This window comes from Hypomesus nipponensis, chromosome 12, assembly GCF_054491055.1.
Source record: "Hypomesus nipponensis isolate SF chromosome 12, ASM5449105v1, whole genome shotgun sequence".
In the NCBI taxonomy this organism is placed as follows: domain Eukaryota; kingdom Metazoa; phylum Chordata; class Actinopteri; order Osmeriformes; family Osmeridae; genus Hypomesus; species Hypomesus nipponensis.
In genome coordinates, this window is record NC_140372.1 from 1,852,501 (window position 1) to 1,870,830 (window position 18,330).

General features: G+C 48.7%; 1 pseudogene across 1 annotated transcript in view; it reads right to left on the reverse strand.

The window, feature by feature from the left end:
* Positions 1-18,330, reverse strand: part of LOC146260619 (bromodomain adjacent to zinc finger domain protein 2B-like) — a 74,199-nt pseudogene that overhangs the window by 44,325 nt on the left and 11,544 nt on the right. Inside the window, exon 2 of the transcript XR_014724816.1 lies at positions 15,814-15,857. The product of XR_014724816.1 is annotated as a bromodomain adjacent to zinc finger domain protein 2B-like (transcript). The remainder of the gene's footprint in view (positions 1-15,813; positions 15,858-18,330) is intronic.

The window sequence follows — 18,330 nt, forward strand, 5'->3', positions numbered from 1 at the left end:
AATTGTGTAATTGTGATCTAATTTAAAGAGATATGCTCTCTTTGTCTTCCACTGACAGGAGACAGTGCAGTCACTGGTCAGATGTGTGCTGCTGGACGTACATATGTTTGTTCTTTATTATAATTCTACTAAGTCTGAGATGAGACACTGGCAGATTAGTGGTCAGAACATCAGATTGCCAAGCTCACAGGTTCATGTCCCATATTTCAGTTAGGATAAAAGCATCTGCTAATTGATCATTTTAATTTACTAAAATCTTTTATCCTGTAAAGAGTCTCTGAACGAGTCTGCAAGTCCTGCAGATTATTCTAGAAAAATCTCTAGTCAGAGAGAGTATTATTCAGACCTGTGTGGCGTGTTAACAGGGTACAGTGAAGTGACTGCTCCAGGATTTGTTGAGCAGCTAAAATGGACGCCCTCCTAACTGTTGTGATATGTGAAAATGACTGGCTGGAAAAGAGTATTCTGTCCTTTATTGACAGAGAGAGAGGAGGAGCAGCGGGCGGCCAGTCACTCTGTTCTGCTCTGCTGCAACGGGAGGCCAGCCACGACACACACACACACACACACACACACTTGAATGCACACACATACAGGCACACACACTTGAATGTGCGCACACACACACACTGCAGCAGGTGAACTGCCAGAGCATTACGCTGCCATCTCTCAGAGCCATGCTCAGGGAGAAAAGATCTGACATTTTATGAAGCACTCTGCAGAAAGCAGTGGCCTGTAATGGCGGCTGGACTGTCATTCCTTTTCTCTCTCTCTCTTCCTCCCTCCCTCCCACTCTCTCTCTCTCTCTCCTTTCCGTTTCTCAGATACTATCTCCTCTCATTAGCATAATCTAATCAATTTTAGAAAATTGCCTTTTAATTACCAAGACCATTCTCTTCGCTCTCTTTGAGAACTCCTGCTCTGAATGACTCCAGCGTGTCGCGCTGAACCTAAATCCTGCAACACGAGCCGGGACAGAGAAGCGGCCAGCAGCCGATCATGTTGTAACATAGGAGACAAGAAGTGATAACAGAACAGACAGAAGAAGAGCTTTAGTGTTTGTCGTCAGCATGGCAGGCTACTGTAATTGGTGTTATTCTAGTTAAACAAACTAAACAGATTTGTAAAAAGCGGGAGAATTCAGCTGTCTATTAGCAGGTTGTAAGTCTGTAGTAAAACCACTGTGTCGTTTCATAAGCTTAAAACGTCAAATAGAAACCAAATCACGTTTCATCTTGGCTTCACACATTTTCACCCTCAATTGATGTGTAAACAGTCACACGGCAGCATTAAAGCGGCCTCGTAATTAATTATATGAACTGAAGCTGCAGGCAGCAGTTTAAAAGAGAACTATAATAAATGGAGGTGTAGGTGTGTAGAAAGACCGGTCGTAGCTCTGATCCGCTAGGCTGCTTACATTACACGTTTACAGGAGAGGCCTAATGATTAAAAACGCTGTCGTTAAAATGTCCAGCCCATAAAACAGGGGATCTATAGATGTGATTAATTCTTGGGCATGTTGTTGTTCCTGACAAGGCTCTCTGTTGAGCAATGATTAACAGCCTGCGACCGAACAAGCCGCAGCAGCGCTAACACAATGTTTACTTTAGCAAGCTAGCCCTCACTGGGGCCATGGGCTGTAGCATAGCAGGGCCCAGGCCTATCGCCTCTGAGGCCGGGCCAGTGCTGCATAGCAGCTAGCTGTAGCATGATGCAGCTTACCATCTCGGGGTCAGGGCTGATGACTTAGCATAGCATCTAGGGTTATAGAAGAGCAGCAATGGCTAAGGTAGGCTATATGGAGGATTATATTTTATTAAAAGGTAGGCCTATAGCATATAGCTGTAGGATCACGTGGCTGTTGCAAAAACTAGTTTTTTTCCAGAACACATATTACAGCACTGTTGGTCTTTTGTACTAGCCTACATGTAGGGTGAAACTAGACGGCTTAGCCCAACTCCAGCAGGCAGTCCATTTATGTCAATCCAGTTAATCAGTGCACTAAAATAGAAATTCCAATTGAATAACTGTAAAATGCATGACATTCACAAACAAACATGTAGTAGGGTAATTACTGAATTGTTGTCATATATTTATATAGACTAAAATAATGATCCTATATCATTAAAGTGAGGAATTAGCTTTTGTGTTGAGCACGAGCGGGTGCGTAGTGACGGGAACCGGGAGAGGCGAGTCCCTAGAGACACGTCTTTTTCTACAAATAACTAAATTTCAACCAACGCTCGCTTACAATTATATGACAGTATACTGACTGCATGTTGTGAGCGTGAAGACACCAACAAAGCCGCAGAAAGGCTCGTATTTGCGTGTCCGTCTGGGTAAACAAAACACAGCAGAGCTAGCGCTCTAGCAACAACAGCCAATGTTGGCTCTGTGGCACCTTTAATGACGACCCAAGCGAGAAATGACTGATAAATATAGCCCCGTCTGTGTCTCCATGCTAAGCAATTAGAGGAGAATTTAAAACAGCCGTTAAGCAGCCTCACTTTGGGCTCCATCGACTCTCGCTAATTTGAGATGAAATTGTCGTACCCTAAAGAGCGTAATCGACATAAAAAAAAAAAAAAAAAATGGCACTTAGATCAGACATATGTACTCAATTCGTTCAACACGTGTTTTTACAAGGATACACATATTCGCCGGTTTTAAAACCAGTCTCTCGGCTTGCTAACCCGTAAAAACGGAGACGTTAGCTCCGTTGACGAGCTCAGAGCCAACACTTTAAAAACAGAGTGCCCTGAGGCCCCCCAGCCCAGTTAGTGCATTCATTTGTTGAAGCCAAAATATTTGAGCCACCCGTTGTTGAGGCGCTGGCTGGGAGTTTTGTCGGATGGTGACAGTTAAATCATAACCTGACACACGGGTACGGCTGGGATAATAATACAGCCTGCCAATGGATTCAGCTCTGTCTCTCTCTCTTTGTCTCTCTGTCTGTCTCTCCCTCAGTTGCTGTAACTTCTGCCTTTGAAGTAAAACTGTAACCATCTGGCTCCTCCTTCCAACTCCAACACTTCCTGATAGCAGAGCCAATCACATGCTACCGGCCTTCTTGCTGACACCTGACACCTGGGCTGGGAGGGGCAGATAGCTCTAGGAGACAGTTAAAGCTTCTGTGTTCCTCTGTTTCAAGACAACTGCTTCTCATTTGAGCACAGAGTGTGTGTGTGTGTGTGTGTGTGCGCGCACGCTTCACTGTGTGTGTGTGTGTCTGTGTATATGTGTGTATCTAGCCCCCTTAGTGGATTCCTCATTTGTCTGGGTTGAAACTGGAGCCTGTTGCTGGATGATACCCATGTCTGGCCCACTCCTCCTCCGGGCCGTAGGTCACAGACCTGCCAGCCAGCCAGCCAGCCAGCCGGCCAGCCAGCCAGCAAGCCTGCCAGCCATACAGGCCCCACAGTGCCTGTGTCTTTATAGTGTCTGTGTTATAGTGTCTGTGTGATAGCTCTATCAGAGCAGCGTCGGCCAGCACTCTGAGCAGCACACACCTGCCAGAGACAGATGTTGAGAGAATCACAGGAACGTAGCTAACGTGGCTAAGCTTGCAGTACAAACAGCTGCACCTGAATACAGCTGACAACAGCTATGAGCAGGGTAGGGCACACAGACACACACACATACTCTCACGAACACACACAAACACGCACACAAGCACATAAGCCACAAAGGGTTTGATCACATTTAATTTTCGATCACTCAACTTGTGTGCTGCGAGGTGGGCCTCTTTTTAGAGCCGAGCGCTTTTTCAACTGTGGCTGTTTGGTAAGTAAGACAGTCTTCAAACACGTCATGACAAAAAGAGGAAACAAAACCCAACAACCAGCAGCCATTTTGAAAAGAGAGAGAGAGAAAGAGAGGAGAGAGAAAAAGAGAGAAAGGGACAGATGAAAAAGAGACACAGAGAGAGTGACAGACTAACAAAAGAGAGGGAAAATGAGACAGAGTGAGAAAGTTAGAGTGAGACAGAAAGAGAGGGTTGTAGTTCTCTAAACTCCACTTTGGGGTCTTTCATCCAGACAGTGTGACGCACACACGCTTATCCCAGGATGCATTGCGTGTTCTGTTGAGCCTGTATTGCAGGTACTTTGCAACACCAAGGTTTGTGTTCTTAAACACATGTAAGGATGGCTTTACAGAAGGCATCACTCAACTGTGTTCATGCTGTCCATACGAAGCCTCACATCTCGACACCAGCTGACTGATAACAGAAGCATGTTTTGAAGTAAAAACTCACTGGCAACCACAAGAAGCACAACGCACTTTTTACACAACTAACTATGTTTTGATTAAGCACTTTTTAATATCCTTTTTGTGGCTTTATTGGAAAGAGACACAGATACAGAGAGACAACACATGTATGAGAGAGACCCTGGGCCGCTGTGCTGGATCCTCGGCATGTGTGGTGCGTCTTGTACCCACTGAGCCTCAAACACCATTTGAATAAAAATAACATGTTCATTAAGCAGGGTCTTTCATCCCAAGAAACTTCCAGGAGAGGAATCAAACCTCCAACCTCTTGACTAGTGGTCAGCTGCTCTATCACTGAGCTATTTCAGGTTTCCTATCGACTCCAGCCTCTACAGAGCAGGATTCACACATCACAACAAACATGTTGAGGCTTCCTGTCAACCAGGGCAGCATACTTCCTGGTCTGAGATAACGGAGGAGAGAGGGAGAGGGGGAGAGGGAAAGAGAGAGGGAGAGAGGAGGGAGGGAGTGAGGAAAGAGGAGGAAGGGAAGGAGAAGAGAGGAGGGAGGGTGCTGAGATATAAACAGACACCCTTCACGCCTTGCTCCATGACAACAGCAGCAGGGGAGGAACGTCCTCATCCTGCTGAGGAGGACATCTTAGACAAGCACCAAGCAGCCAGCACAGATCTGCCTGCGTGTGTGTGTGTGTGTGTGTGTACATCGGCCTGTGTGTGGTGTGTGTGTGTGTGTCTGTGTGTTAATGGTTTTTCCCCTGCTAAGTGCCCTGAGGTTTGTTGAGTGTAGGAGGAGTAGAGCTGAATTCTTTTTTTTTTTTCTTTTCAGTTGCGGATCCAAACTGAGCTCAGTGTTGCTGTAAATACAGCATGAAAAGAAGGAGGGAGAGAAAGGAAGGGAGGGAGGGAGGGATCGAGGGAGGGATCGAGGGAGGGAGGGAAGGATAAGGAGAGAGAGAAAAAAGCAAAAAGTCGAAGTCTGTGTAGATCTAAATATACGCAGAGACTATTGACTTTGTTCTGGGTTTGGCTTAAGTCTGCTTTGAAATGTAACCATTTCCCTTGGAGCTATGACTGATATACATAACAGCCTCCTAATGGTTTCCACAAATCTAAAAGATTTGACAACATTACACCTTAAAAACAACCCTGTATCTGTGGTCTTAATCATGCCTGCTGTACCAGGACACACAAGGCAGCACAAAAACATATGTGTGTGTGTGTGTGGTGGGGTGCATGTTGGTGCAGCATTGTCACTGTTGGCACTGTCACAACACACACAACACCATGCAAACAGATGGGTGGGGATCAGATGGCTGAGCGGTTAGGGAATCAGGCTATTAATCAGAAGGTTGCCGGTTCAAAATCCCGGCCGTGCAAAATGACGTGTCCTTGGGCAAGGCACGTCACTCTACTTGCCTCTGGGGAATGTCCCTGTACTTACTGTAAGTCGCTCTGGATAAGAGCGTTTGCTAAATGACAATGTAAATGTAATGCGCACACACACACTTAACAGCAGAACACTCCGTCAAGGTGGGAGTTTTGCCGTATCTGTAAGCTAAGGACTGTTTCGGCTAATAAATCAAATATAACGAAGAGGATCATCCTCATCATGGAGGCAGTCTGGCTCCTGTAGCTGCTGAGGTTGTTTAGGGAGGTGTGACAGAGGAATGGCTCCTTACACACGGACACACACACACGTAGCACACACACGAGGCACACACACACACGTAGCACACATACATGAGGCACACATGCACACACATAAAAAGGCTAAGACAGAGAGAGAGAAAAGGCACACACACACACACACCTGTTAATGGAAAATGCTGTGCTCCTCACAGCTCCTGTTACCTAATACACAACGGCTCTGAAACACACTGCGTGTGTTTGAGTGTGAAATAGAGAGAGAGGGATAGAAAGAGGAAGAGAGAGAGAGAGGGAGAGAGAGGGATAGAAAGAGGAAGAGAGAGAGAGAGAGCGAGGGAAAGAGAGAGAGAGAGAGAGAGAGAGAGAGAGAGAGAGACAGAGAGAGAGAGCGAGGGAAAGAGAGAGAGAGAGAGAGAGAGGGAAAGAGAGAGAGAGAGACAGAGAGAGAGAGCGAGGGAAAGAGAGAGAGGTGAAAGAATGACAGCAAGCCAGGTGTAATATGACCTTCACCACCCAGAGATGAAATGAACCATCTCTTAGCGTGGGTGTTAAAGGGCCACCAAGCAGTGCTGGTTAACAGCCTATGGGTAACCTTTACACCTCTCACACACACACACGCTAACACACACCAAGGACGAAGCCATGGAGTCAACATTGGGGGGGCGGGGGGGGGGAATCTGCTGGGGAGTCTGAGGGTGCCCCCTTGTACATATTATGATTACGGCCCTGACACACACATTTGCTAACACACACACGCACGCACACTAACATACATACACACATAAGATCAGTTCCGGACCAACGTTCCACAGAAGACATGCTTCATTTCATTCATCCCATAATGATGTCATCCCAGCAGCAGAACAGGAAGCAGATCTGTAACACACACACACACTCTCTAACACACACTCAAGAGGAGGCCGTAACCCCCCCCCAGGCCTCTGTGAGGGGGGGGGGGGTGAAACAGAGTGTGTAACGTGAGAGGACAGGGGGACGTGGTTTCTCAGGGTGAGACACAGGAGCTCAGAGACATGGGGCAGCTCAGTCTGTCCTCTGACAGGAGAGAGTTCCACCCCACGCAGGAAGCGTGTGTGTGAGGCAGAGAGAGAGAGAGTGTGCATGTGAGGGACAATGTGTGTGTTTGTGAGAGAGAGAGATAGAGAGAGAGAGCGTGTGAGCATTGCTCAGGATTTACGCTAGATAAATATTCTAGAAAGGGAAAATTCTAGAAAGACCCAGAGATAATCCATCCACACAGACTCATTACTAACCTACAGAATCATGCCTGTGGTTTTTTTCTTCCTTTTTTGTCTTCGTTCCTATTAATATCTTCACCAGAGCCTTTCCTCATGGCCCACTAAGGACTGGAATTCCAGTTGATACACACACACACACACACACACACACACACACACACACACACACATTGGAGGATTAGAGAGAGGCGAGAAACACTGTACATCTGTGTCCTTCATTCAGTCACACACACGCACGCAATCGTACACACACGCACACATATACCCACACGCACACACACGCACACACATGCACACACACGCACACACATGCACACATTCACTCACACACACACACACCATTCCACTCAGCACTCACTCAAAAATCAATACTGACACAAGACTTTAGAACATCTACACAAGCAGCTTCACAACTAAAATAACAAGATTAAACCACCACCAACCCACTCCAAATGTCACCCAATCAGAGGTTAAACTGTCGCTCTCAAAATCATTTTAATTACAACTAATACAGACAAAACAGGAAGATTCTTCCACTCTCCTCCCCTCCCTTCCTCTCCTCTCATCCCCTCCTCTCCCCTCCTCTCCTCCCCTACCCTCCTTCCCTCTCATCCCCTCTCCTCTCCTCTCCTCTCCTCTCCTCTCCTCTCCTCTCCTCTCCCCTCCCCTCCCCTCCCCTCCCCTCCCCTCCCCTCCCCTCCCCTCCCCTCCCCTCCCTTCATCCACAGGGTGTCATCCTAGGAGTGGACGAGGCAGGGTGTATGTGAATACAATATTCATTTTGCTGCAGGAGAACAATCCGTGCATAGCAATGAGAGATGAGGTCTAATGAAATCAGTCATCAGCCTGTGCTACTGAAACTACATCTCCCAGCCAGGCCTGTGTGTGTACACCGCTTAGTAGAGTTTGTACCCTCATCCTGTTTTTCCCTTTTACCCCTCTCTAGCTCCTGACCTTTGTTTTTTTTCCTTCCCCCCTCCTCCCCTCCCACCTCCTCTTCTCCCCCCTGTGTGTGGGTGTGTGTGTGACAGTATGTGTGTGGGTGTGTGTGTGACAGTATGTGTGTGGGTGTGTGTGTGACAGAGAGAGGATGGGTATTACATGGAGGTTGTTTATCTATGTTTCTGGGTATCTGAACCGACTTGATCAGAAATCAGGCATTAAAATAAAAGCAAGTCTTGCTTAAAAAAAACTAAATAACAATATACCAGAACGTTCTCCAGCCATGCTGGCAGCCAATGTGGCTCTCTAACTATCAAATGTCATTTCACTCTCACATATTAGAAAACTAATGCCTATTATCAGTGAGGTGACACATTCAAATGTCATGGTGTCTGCTCCTCCTCCTCCTCCCCTTCCTCCTCCCCTCCTCCTCTTCCTCCCCTCCCCTCCCCTTCCTCCTCCCCTCCTCTTCCCCTTCCTCCTCCCCTCCCCTCCTCCTCCTCCCCTCCTCTTCCCCCTCCTCCTCCTCCCCTCCCCTCCCCTTCCCTTCCTCCTCCTCCTCCCCTCCTCCTCCTCCTCCCCTCCCCTCCTCTTCCCCTTCCTCCTCCCCTCCCCTCCTCCTCCCCTCCTCCTCTTCCCCTTCCCCTTCCTCCTCCTCCTCCCCTCCCCTCCTCCTCCCCTCCTCCTCCTCCCCTCCCCTCCTCCTCCTCCCCTCCCCTCCTCCTCCCCTCCTCCTCTTCCCCTTCCTCCTCCTCCCCTCCTCCTCCTCCTCCCCCTCCTCCTCCCCTTCCTCCTCCTCCTCCCCTCCTCCTCCACCTCCCCTCCTCCTCTTCCCCTTCCTCCTCCTCCCCTCCCCTCCTCCTCCCCTCCTCCTCTTCCCCTTCCTCCTCCTCCTCCCCTCCCCTCCTCCTCCCCTCCTCCTCTTCCCCTTCCTCCTCCTCTTCCCCTCCTCTTCCCCTTCCTCCTCCTCCCCTCCCCTCCTCCTCCCCTCCTCCCCTCCCCTCCTCCTCCCCTCCTCCTCCTCCTCCCCTCCTCCTCTTCCCCTTCCTCCTCCTCTTCCCCTCCTCTTCCCCTTCCTCCTCCTCCTCCCCTCCCCTCCTCCTCCCCTCCTCCTCTTCCCCTTCCTCCTCCTCCCCTCCTCCTCCTCCTCCCCTCCTCCTCCTCCTCCCCTTCCTCCTCCTCCCCTCCTCCTCCTCCTCCCCTTCCTCCTCCTCCTCCCCTCCTCCTCCTCCTCCCCTCCTCCTCCTCTTCCCCTCCTCTCCTCTGCACCTCTTCCCAGGCATGCAGCATGTCTCTAGTGTCTCGCCTCCCCCTCCTCCACTCCCGCCCTGACACTGAAATGGATCCTTCCACCTGACAGAGGCCATCTTGAGAGCGCTCTGCCTTCCTGGTAAACAATGGGAGGAGAGGAGGAGGGGGGGTGGGGGGAGGATTGATCAGCCAGGGAGTCCTCACAGCTGAGGGGAGGTCAATACCCACCAGAGGGAGGGACGAGGGGAGGGAGGGGTTAGTGGGTGGATGATGAGGTGTGTGTGTGTGAGAGAGAGAGAGAGAGAGAGAGAGAGAGAGAGAGAGAGAGAGAGAGAGAGAGAGAGAGAGAGAGACAGAGAGAGAGAGAGAGACAGAGAGAGAGAGAGAGAGAGAGAGAGAGAGAGAGAGAGAGAGAGAGACAGAGAGAGAGAGAGAGACAGAGAGAGAGAGAGAGAGAGAGAGAGAGAGAGAGAGACAGAGAGAGAGAGAGAGAGAGAGAGAGAGAGAGAGAGAGAGAGAGAGAAAGAAAAATGGTTTGTCGTTTGTGAGAGGATGAGAGAGAGGGGAATGTCTATCAGTGCATGTGTGCAAGAAGTGTGTGTGCGTGTTTATTATGTGTGTGAGATGTGTGTGTTTTGATGATGTGTGTGTGTTTATGATGTTGTGTGTGTGTTTCCGAGTGTGTGTGTATGTGTGTGTGTGTCAGGAGGAGTGACTCTCTGACGCTGTGAAGCTGCCATCTTTCTTCCCTGACAAAGACTCCATCTGCCAGGGAGCCATTTGCTGCCTCCACTCTGGAGAGCATCCACACACTGTGTTCACCTTGGTGTCACCTCTACTGAGCCAGCGCTGTGCTGACGCTCTACACACACACACGCACACACACACAGATACACACACAGATATACATGCACACAGATACAGACACATACACACTCTCACACATACATTTGTAACACTCTCTCTTTCAGACAGATACAAATAGACACACCATCCTATGTACTTCTCTTTTCCCCTATCTCGTCTCTGTCACACACACACACACACACACACACACACACACACACAGCGTCAGTGTGATGCTGCTCCAAGGCAGGCTGCCCCCCACCCCCCTCAGTTCGACTGATATCACCATGCAACCGCCACCGCATGGCATTGTGGGAGTGTCTCTGGGGTTGAGAGACACGTCAGGGGCCAAGGGAGGGAGGGGGAGAGAGAGAGACACACAGAGAGAGAGAGAGAGAGAGAGAGAGAGAGAGAGGGAGGAGGCCAGGGAACTGGAAATTAGAGATGGCATTTTAAAGAGGAAGCTGAATTTCACCTGTAATCCCCCTAGCTGCCGGCCACACTGCCCAGTTAACAGACATTTCATTCCAGGGCTGACGCCCTGAGAGGGAGAAACAGAGATGGAGAGAGTCCCTCCCTCTCTCTCTCAGGGTGATGAAAGAGATGAGGCAGCTGGGACTGTAACGAGAGAGAGAGAGAGAGAGAGAGAGAGAGAGAGAGAGAGAGAGAGACAGAGAGTGTGTATGGAGGATCCAGGTCTTCTCTGACCATCTGCCCTCCAGACCAGCAGCAGCAGAGCAGGACCTCAGCTGGGATTGAACCTTTGGGCCTCCCCCCCACCCCTCCCCCCATCCCTCCCCCCCTCCCCTTGCCCCCCTTCACACACCGGGCCCTCGCCAGGGCCTTTGCTCTCTCTTCACCACAGACAAGTAATGAGCTTCCTGGGAACCCTCCTGGATGCTCCACCTCCTAGTCCCTAACCTCCTAGTCCCTAGCCTCCTAGTCCCTAACCTCCTAGTCCCTAGCCTCCTAGTCCCTAACCTCCTAGTCCCTAGCCTCCTAGTCCCTAACCTCCTAGTCCCTAACCTCCTAGTCCATTACCTCCTAGTCCATTACCTCCTAGTCTTTAGCCTCCTAGACCCTCTGTGTCACGACCCGGGGGGTCAGATGGTTGAGTGGTTAGGGAATCGAGCAATTATTCAGAAGGTTGCCGGTTCAATTTCCGGCCGGTCAAAGACATTGTGTCCTTGGGCAATGTATTTCACCCTACTTGCCCTGGGGGAATGTCCCTGTACTCACTGTAAGTCACTCTGTGAGAGGCTGTGTGTGTGTGAGAGAGAGCGTGTGCTTGTTTCCCAGTCAGAGATCTCTTCCCCGGGCTGCAGGATCTCTGTGCTGTCATGAGGATCGAGTGACCAGTCGTCCAGGCTGCAGGATCTCTGTGCTGTAATGAGGATCGAGTGACCAGTCCTCCAGGCTGCATGGAGCCCGTCACCACCACACTGTCACTGAAACACAGCTGAAACACAGCTGAAACAGAGCTGAAACACAGCTGAAACACAGCTCCACCTGAAGTCAAAGTTTGTGAAAAGACTAAACAGGGAACATGACAGATGTTCCCATGCTGAGCTCAGAGACAGCCCACCAGGAAGCAGCCATCCTCAACACTAAACACTAGAAATATACAGACTGGCTGGCTGGTTCACTGGCTGACTGGCTGGCTGGCTGGTTCACTGGCTGACTGGCTGGCTGGCTGGTTCACTGGCTGACTGGCTGACTGGCTGGCTGACTGGCTGGCTGGCTGGCACAGTGGGAGGGGAATAGAAATTCTGGCCCCACAGCACACATGCTTTCACACACACTATCTTTCTGTCTCCCTCCCACACGCTAGCACACACACTCTCTCTGTCACACACGCTAGCACACACACTCTCTCTGTCACACACACTAGCACACAAACTCTCTCTGTCACACACGCTGGCACACACACTCTCTCTGTCACACACGCTAGCACACACACTCTCTCTGTCACACACGCTAGCACACACACTCTCTCTGTCACACACGCTAGCACACACACTCTCTCTGTCACACACGCTAGCACACACACTCTGTCTCTCTCACGGCTGCTGCGGGCTGACGCAAGACAATCTCAGCCTCACGTGTCTCTCCCCTACGGCCGCCCGCTGCTCCTGACCTTCCACAGGCTTCTCTCTCTCCTGCCCCCTCCCTCCCTCCCTGCCCCCTCCCTCCCTGCCCCCTCCCTCCCTGCCCCTTTCCTCCCTCCTTGCCCCATCCCTCCCTTTTCCCCCTCTCGGCTCTCCCTCCCTCCTCATTTCCATCTCTCCTTCCCCAAATATCCTTCCCCTCTCTCCCTCTCTATCTCCCTCTTCTCTGTCCTGTCTCCCTTTCTCTCCCTCTCACACACTCCTCTCTTCTGTCAGCCCCTCCCTATGACTGTGTTAGTCATTAAAAGGCGTAGCGTTTCAAGCTGGCCAAGTCAGGTGGATGAGGCAGTGTAAGCACTGCAGCCTAAGTACACACACACACGCATACACAAACACACTCACACGCATACACACGTACACACACACATGCAGGTACACACACACACACGCATACACAGAGAGACACACACGCACAGTCCAAAGAGCAGAAATGGAGTTTTAACAAGACTGCATGTCTGACACAACACCAGACAGAGAGAGAAACCACAGCCCTCACAGTGAGACAGGTGGAGACATCGTGAAACCACAGCCCTCACAGTGAGACAAGTGGAGACATCGTGAAACCACAGCCCTCACAGTGAGACAAGTGGAGACATCGTGAAACCACAACACTCACACTGAGACAGGTGGAGACATCGTGAAACCACAGCCCTCACAGTGAGACAGGTGGAGACATCGTGAAACCACAGCCCTCACAGTGAGACAAGTGGAGACATCGTGAAACCACAGCCCTCACAGTGAGACAGGTGGAGACATCGTGAAACCACAGCCCTCACAGTGAGACAAGTGGAGACATCGTGAAACCACAACACTCACACTGAGACAGGTGGAGACATCGTGAAACCACAGCCCTCACAGTGAGACAGGTGGAGACATCGTGAAACCACAGCCCTCACAGTGAGACAGGTGGAGACATCGTGAAACCACAGCCCTCACAGTGAGACAGGTGGAGACATCGTGAAACCACAGCCCTCACAGTGAGACAAGTGGAGACATCGTGAAACCACAACACTCACACTGAGACAGGTGGAGACATCGTGAAACCACAGCCCTCACAATGAGACAGGTGGAGACATCGTGAAACCACAGCCCTCACAGTGAGACAGGTGGAGACATCGTGAAACCACAGCCCTCACAGTGAGACAAGTGGAGACATCGTGAAACCACAACACTCACACTGAGACAGGTGGAGACATCGTGAAACCACAGCCCTCACAGTGAGACAGGTGGAGACATCGTGAAACCACAGCCCTCACAGTGAGACATCATCAACTGTCAACAACATCAAAACACGTTGACAATCAACAGCAAGCCTATCTTCTTTGGGGGTAGGTAGTAAGTCGTACGCAGAGAGAACCACGTAGAGATATCCCACAAGCCAGGGTTGTGAGACAGGGGAGTACACAAGGAGAGCAGGGCAGGGAGAGAGGGCCAGAGAAACCAAGCCAACTGATACTTGATAAATTCTCACCGCCGTCTGTCCATGGGAATTCAAACAGGTACACACACTCACACACACACACTCACATACTTACACTACACACATGCAAGTGCACACACACGCACACTGTTAAAGAAAGTTCCTCAGGATGAGAACTGAAGGAAGGTTCCTCAGGATGGGAGTTCTAACTGTGAGCACCAACAGCCGCTTCAAACCCTTCAGAAGACCTTGCTAGGACCCTTGCATACGCTCTCTCTCTCTCCCAATGTGTCTCTCTCTCAATGCCTCTGTCTCTCTTTCAATGTCTCTCTATGTCTCTCTCTCTCTATCCCTTCCTGCCTCTCTCTCTCATTTGCTGGCTCACTCGCTCTATCTCCCCCTTTCTCATCGCTTGCTTTCTCTCTGTCTCTCTCTGTCTCTCTCTGTCTCTCTCTGTCTCTCTCTGTCTCTCTCTGTCTCTCTCTGTCTCTCTCTGTCTCTCTCTGTCTGTCTCTGTCTGTCTCTGTCTGTCTCTGTCTGTCTCTGTCTGTCTCTGACTGTCTCTGTCTCTGACTGTCTCTGACTGTCTCTGACCGTCTCTCTCTCTCTCTCTCTCTCTCTCTCAGACACATTCACTTACACACCTGGATACACTCCAGCATGTATACAAACTGACGTACACAACACGTGCACAGAGGCACAAACGAACGCGCGCACAAATCAGCTCATAATCAACACCTTGAACGCACCGTCGTTTAACCATGAGCATTATAAACAGTGGTCTCTCCCTCTTTCCCCTCTCTCTGTCTGTTTGCTTGTATTTCCCTTTGGGTGTTAAAGCAGCACTCCCTCCTAGTCCTCCCCCGCCTTGCAAGGAACAAATGTCAGCTAATACCAGCGTAGCTGTTTGAACTGCGTCCATGAGCCCAAACATTCCTCTTGTTCTCTGTGGCTTACTAATAATAACCTGTGTGTGTGTGTGTGCGTGTGTGTGTGTGTGTGTGTGTGTGTGTGTGTGTGTGCGTGCGTGCGTGCGTGTGTGTGTACAAGTGTTGCAGCAGACAGCTAACTCTACCATAATCCTCCTCTACAAGTCTTTGTTTATATAGAAAAAAAGAATCGATACGAAACGGAGACATAATTCTGATTGCAATAAATGACTGCTGTGGCCGATATTGAACATGTCTAGGAACACATTAAAAACGTTTCACAATTCCTTGTGCTCCATGTACTTAAGGCACTGAATTAGTGACCAACTTATTTCCGTTAAGAAGACTAATTAAAGTCTCCACCTTCACCTTCAAGTTACATCAGAAAACACACCTGCCTCTCTCTGAACGCTCCCCAAATAGACCAAACCGTTTATTAAGTGTTAGATGAGATCATATGACTACTTGTCTGCACAAGGCCATAAAAGTTGAGAAGACGGAGGAAAAAATAGTGCAAGTCATTGTCTGTGCTCGGAGCGAGCGACAAGGCATTACTTTAGTCCCCAAGAAACCTTGAGAGGCTCTGAGTGAAGATCCAGCTGGGTAAAAACAGTCAACCACAAGGAAGCATTGAAACCAAGGAAAAGCAAGCAGGAAGAAACATCTTAACCCGAAGACACAAAGTCTCTACACTCACAAATAACCGCTTTTAAACCCTGCACATCTTCAATAGATGGTAAACACTGCTAATGCTTATTAACCGTGTTTTCTGAGTCGCATATATTTTGATCAAAATGGGAGAGATGTAATTAATTGCGCGATTCATTGAGTGAACCCCGCGAATTTGTAATGTAATCAAAACAACTGCTTTTCAAGCAGCCCTTGTTAAATTTAATTGGGAGGAGAGGAAAAAAAAACCTCTAGCGACGAAAGAATGAAATCTAATTAAGCCTGAAATCCCAAGCTTTCTGTTGATCCAAACAAATGTCAGAGACAAATACATTAAAAAGAAGTATTTTATAACAACAGTGATAAGAACCTGCGTCTAGCCACAAGAAGGGAAGAACAGACAATAATTGTAGATGTCCTCACAAGATGATGACTGGCGCACAAATGACTACTTACTTTTTGGAATTGTCTTCAGCTCTTTGACATCACTGCTTTGACACCTGACAAAAAAAAAAAAAATCGCTATAATAAATCAGATGCATTTGTTTCCGTATAAAAATATTTTTTTCAGACCCTCGACATTGATTCTTTGACCTCGAAACCTCTTATATATGTATATATATATATATATATATAAAGCTTACCTTACATTTTATTATATATATATATATATATATATATATATATATATATATATATATATATAATAAAATGTAAGGTAAGCTTTCACTGATGTTTAATGTTTTAACATTTAATGTTAAAGAACGTGAAATTCATGTGCTAATGCAAATGAGTCAGGGGAAATGTTGTTCGTGTGAATAAAAACGGGTATCAAAGCCCTCAGCACCAACACACATCAATACAACAGGACATAAAAACGACGTCTGACACACAGCTAGCTGGACTGTTCAAGTGTACACACACACACAAACACTCATAACAAAACAGAAGGCCATGTTCCCTCAATAGAGACAATCCACCCATGATCGCACACACAAATACACACAAACACACACACATTTTTCTTGCTAAACCTGTTAGAGTGAAAGCCAGAAATTGGGGCTTTGGTGTGAGGGAGGATGTTTTCCCTAAACACAAGACGCTTCTTGCAGAGAATCAAGCCCAGGCAACCTTCTCACGGCTGCCTCCCTGCTCTCTCTGTTCCCCCTCAGAGAGAACGTTCTCAGAGAGAACGTTCTCAGCCATGTTCTCTTCCCAGGGTGACACGAGAGGCTGAGGCTGGCTCGGTTAGTCACACAGATGTCATGGCTACTATCTCTCTCACTGCAGCAATAGTGTCACCACACAGTCCTCTCACACACACAGAGACGTGCACCCTAACACGCCACACACACACCGTTTCCCACTGTATGTCATCATTTCACACAGCAGCAACAGACACCTTACTGCACCCGCATCCAACAAGCAACACTATCCTGTAGTATGGTGTGGACATCTGGTACACACACACACAAATCTGGAACACACACACACACATACATACATACACACACAGACGTTAACAAACACACAGACAGATCCCCTTGATTACACAGGGCTGTGATGAAGCCTTAGTGATGGGGCAGGGAGGGATTCACCCACTAACCGAGGAACAACATGACCATCCGCACAAAGTCAACGCTGTTTTACACCGTTTGTCTACCTGGGAAAACAGGAGTTTGTGTGTACGTTCATAAGTGTGTGTCTAACTGTGTGTGTGTGTGTGTGTGTGTGTGTGTGTGGTAATTGGTCAGATGGGAGAACAGGACTTCCACACCCTCGCTGGGAGAGCCGTTATACAGGACAGGAATGAGTCATCTTACTGAACCAAACACGGGCTGTGGACAGGAATAAGTCACATCTTACTGAACCAAACACTTGGGCTGTGGACAGGAATGAATCACATCTTACTGAACCAAACACTTGGGCTGTGGACAGGAATGAATCACATCTTACTGAACCAAACACTTGGGCTGTGGACAGGAATGAATCACAACTTACTAAACCAAACACTTGGGCTGTGGAATGATTGTACAAAGTATTTAGTGAATGGAGAATGTACTGAATATGTAGGAGAGCTTTTCAGTGGAAGGTGATGCCAAAATAATATTATTATCGAAAAAACCATCAACCTATATAAATGATTCAGCATAAATAAAACATTGCAAAAGACCTGTGGAATCCCTGATCTTCTAAAGAAGAGCTCACTATGAATACAAGAACGGTGCATCACAAGTCAAATGTATTACTATTGAGACCAACACTGTGCTCAAAAGATTTCACAAACGATACTAAACAGAGGGCGCACATCTGCCACACCTAGCCCAGATAAATAAACTAAAATCCATAAACATAAGTAATCCACCAGAAGTGAAGTGTGTCTGCTGGGTGTGTGACCCAGAGAGGGCATGTCACCCTGTGTCGGCGCAGTGAGGATGAAGAGCTAACCCCAGCTTGATGACCCACGCTGAGAAATCTGAGCGTCCTTGAAACCAGCATTGTTGGTCTTCTGTCACACACAACAGAGAGGGGGTTGTTAAAGCCTCTCCTCTCTGGTGTGTGTGTGTGTGTGTGTGTGTGTGTGTGTGAAGAGGGGGGGGATTCTCTAGGGTGTGTGTGTGTGTCTCTGAGAGAGCACCAGTCAGAGTTTGGCTGCAGACATGTTCCTGAAACCTTCCTGAAACCAAACATCATGGCCTGACACGTCGTCATACCATCAGACACAGGAAACCGATCCCTAAATAGCAATGATTCATCAGTTCATCTGTTCATCGCTCACAATGCAAGTACAGAGAACACAAAGAGCCTCTATTTCCCTCTCTTTTTTGCTGTTCCTTCCCCTTTACATCCCTTTCTCTCCACTATCTTTCTGGTTCTCAGTTCCTTTTTCCCTCCCCCCCTCCCCCCCTCCCCCCTCCCCCCCTCCCCCCCTCCCTCCCTCCCTTCCTCGCTGTTTAAAGGTTCTCCCTATAC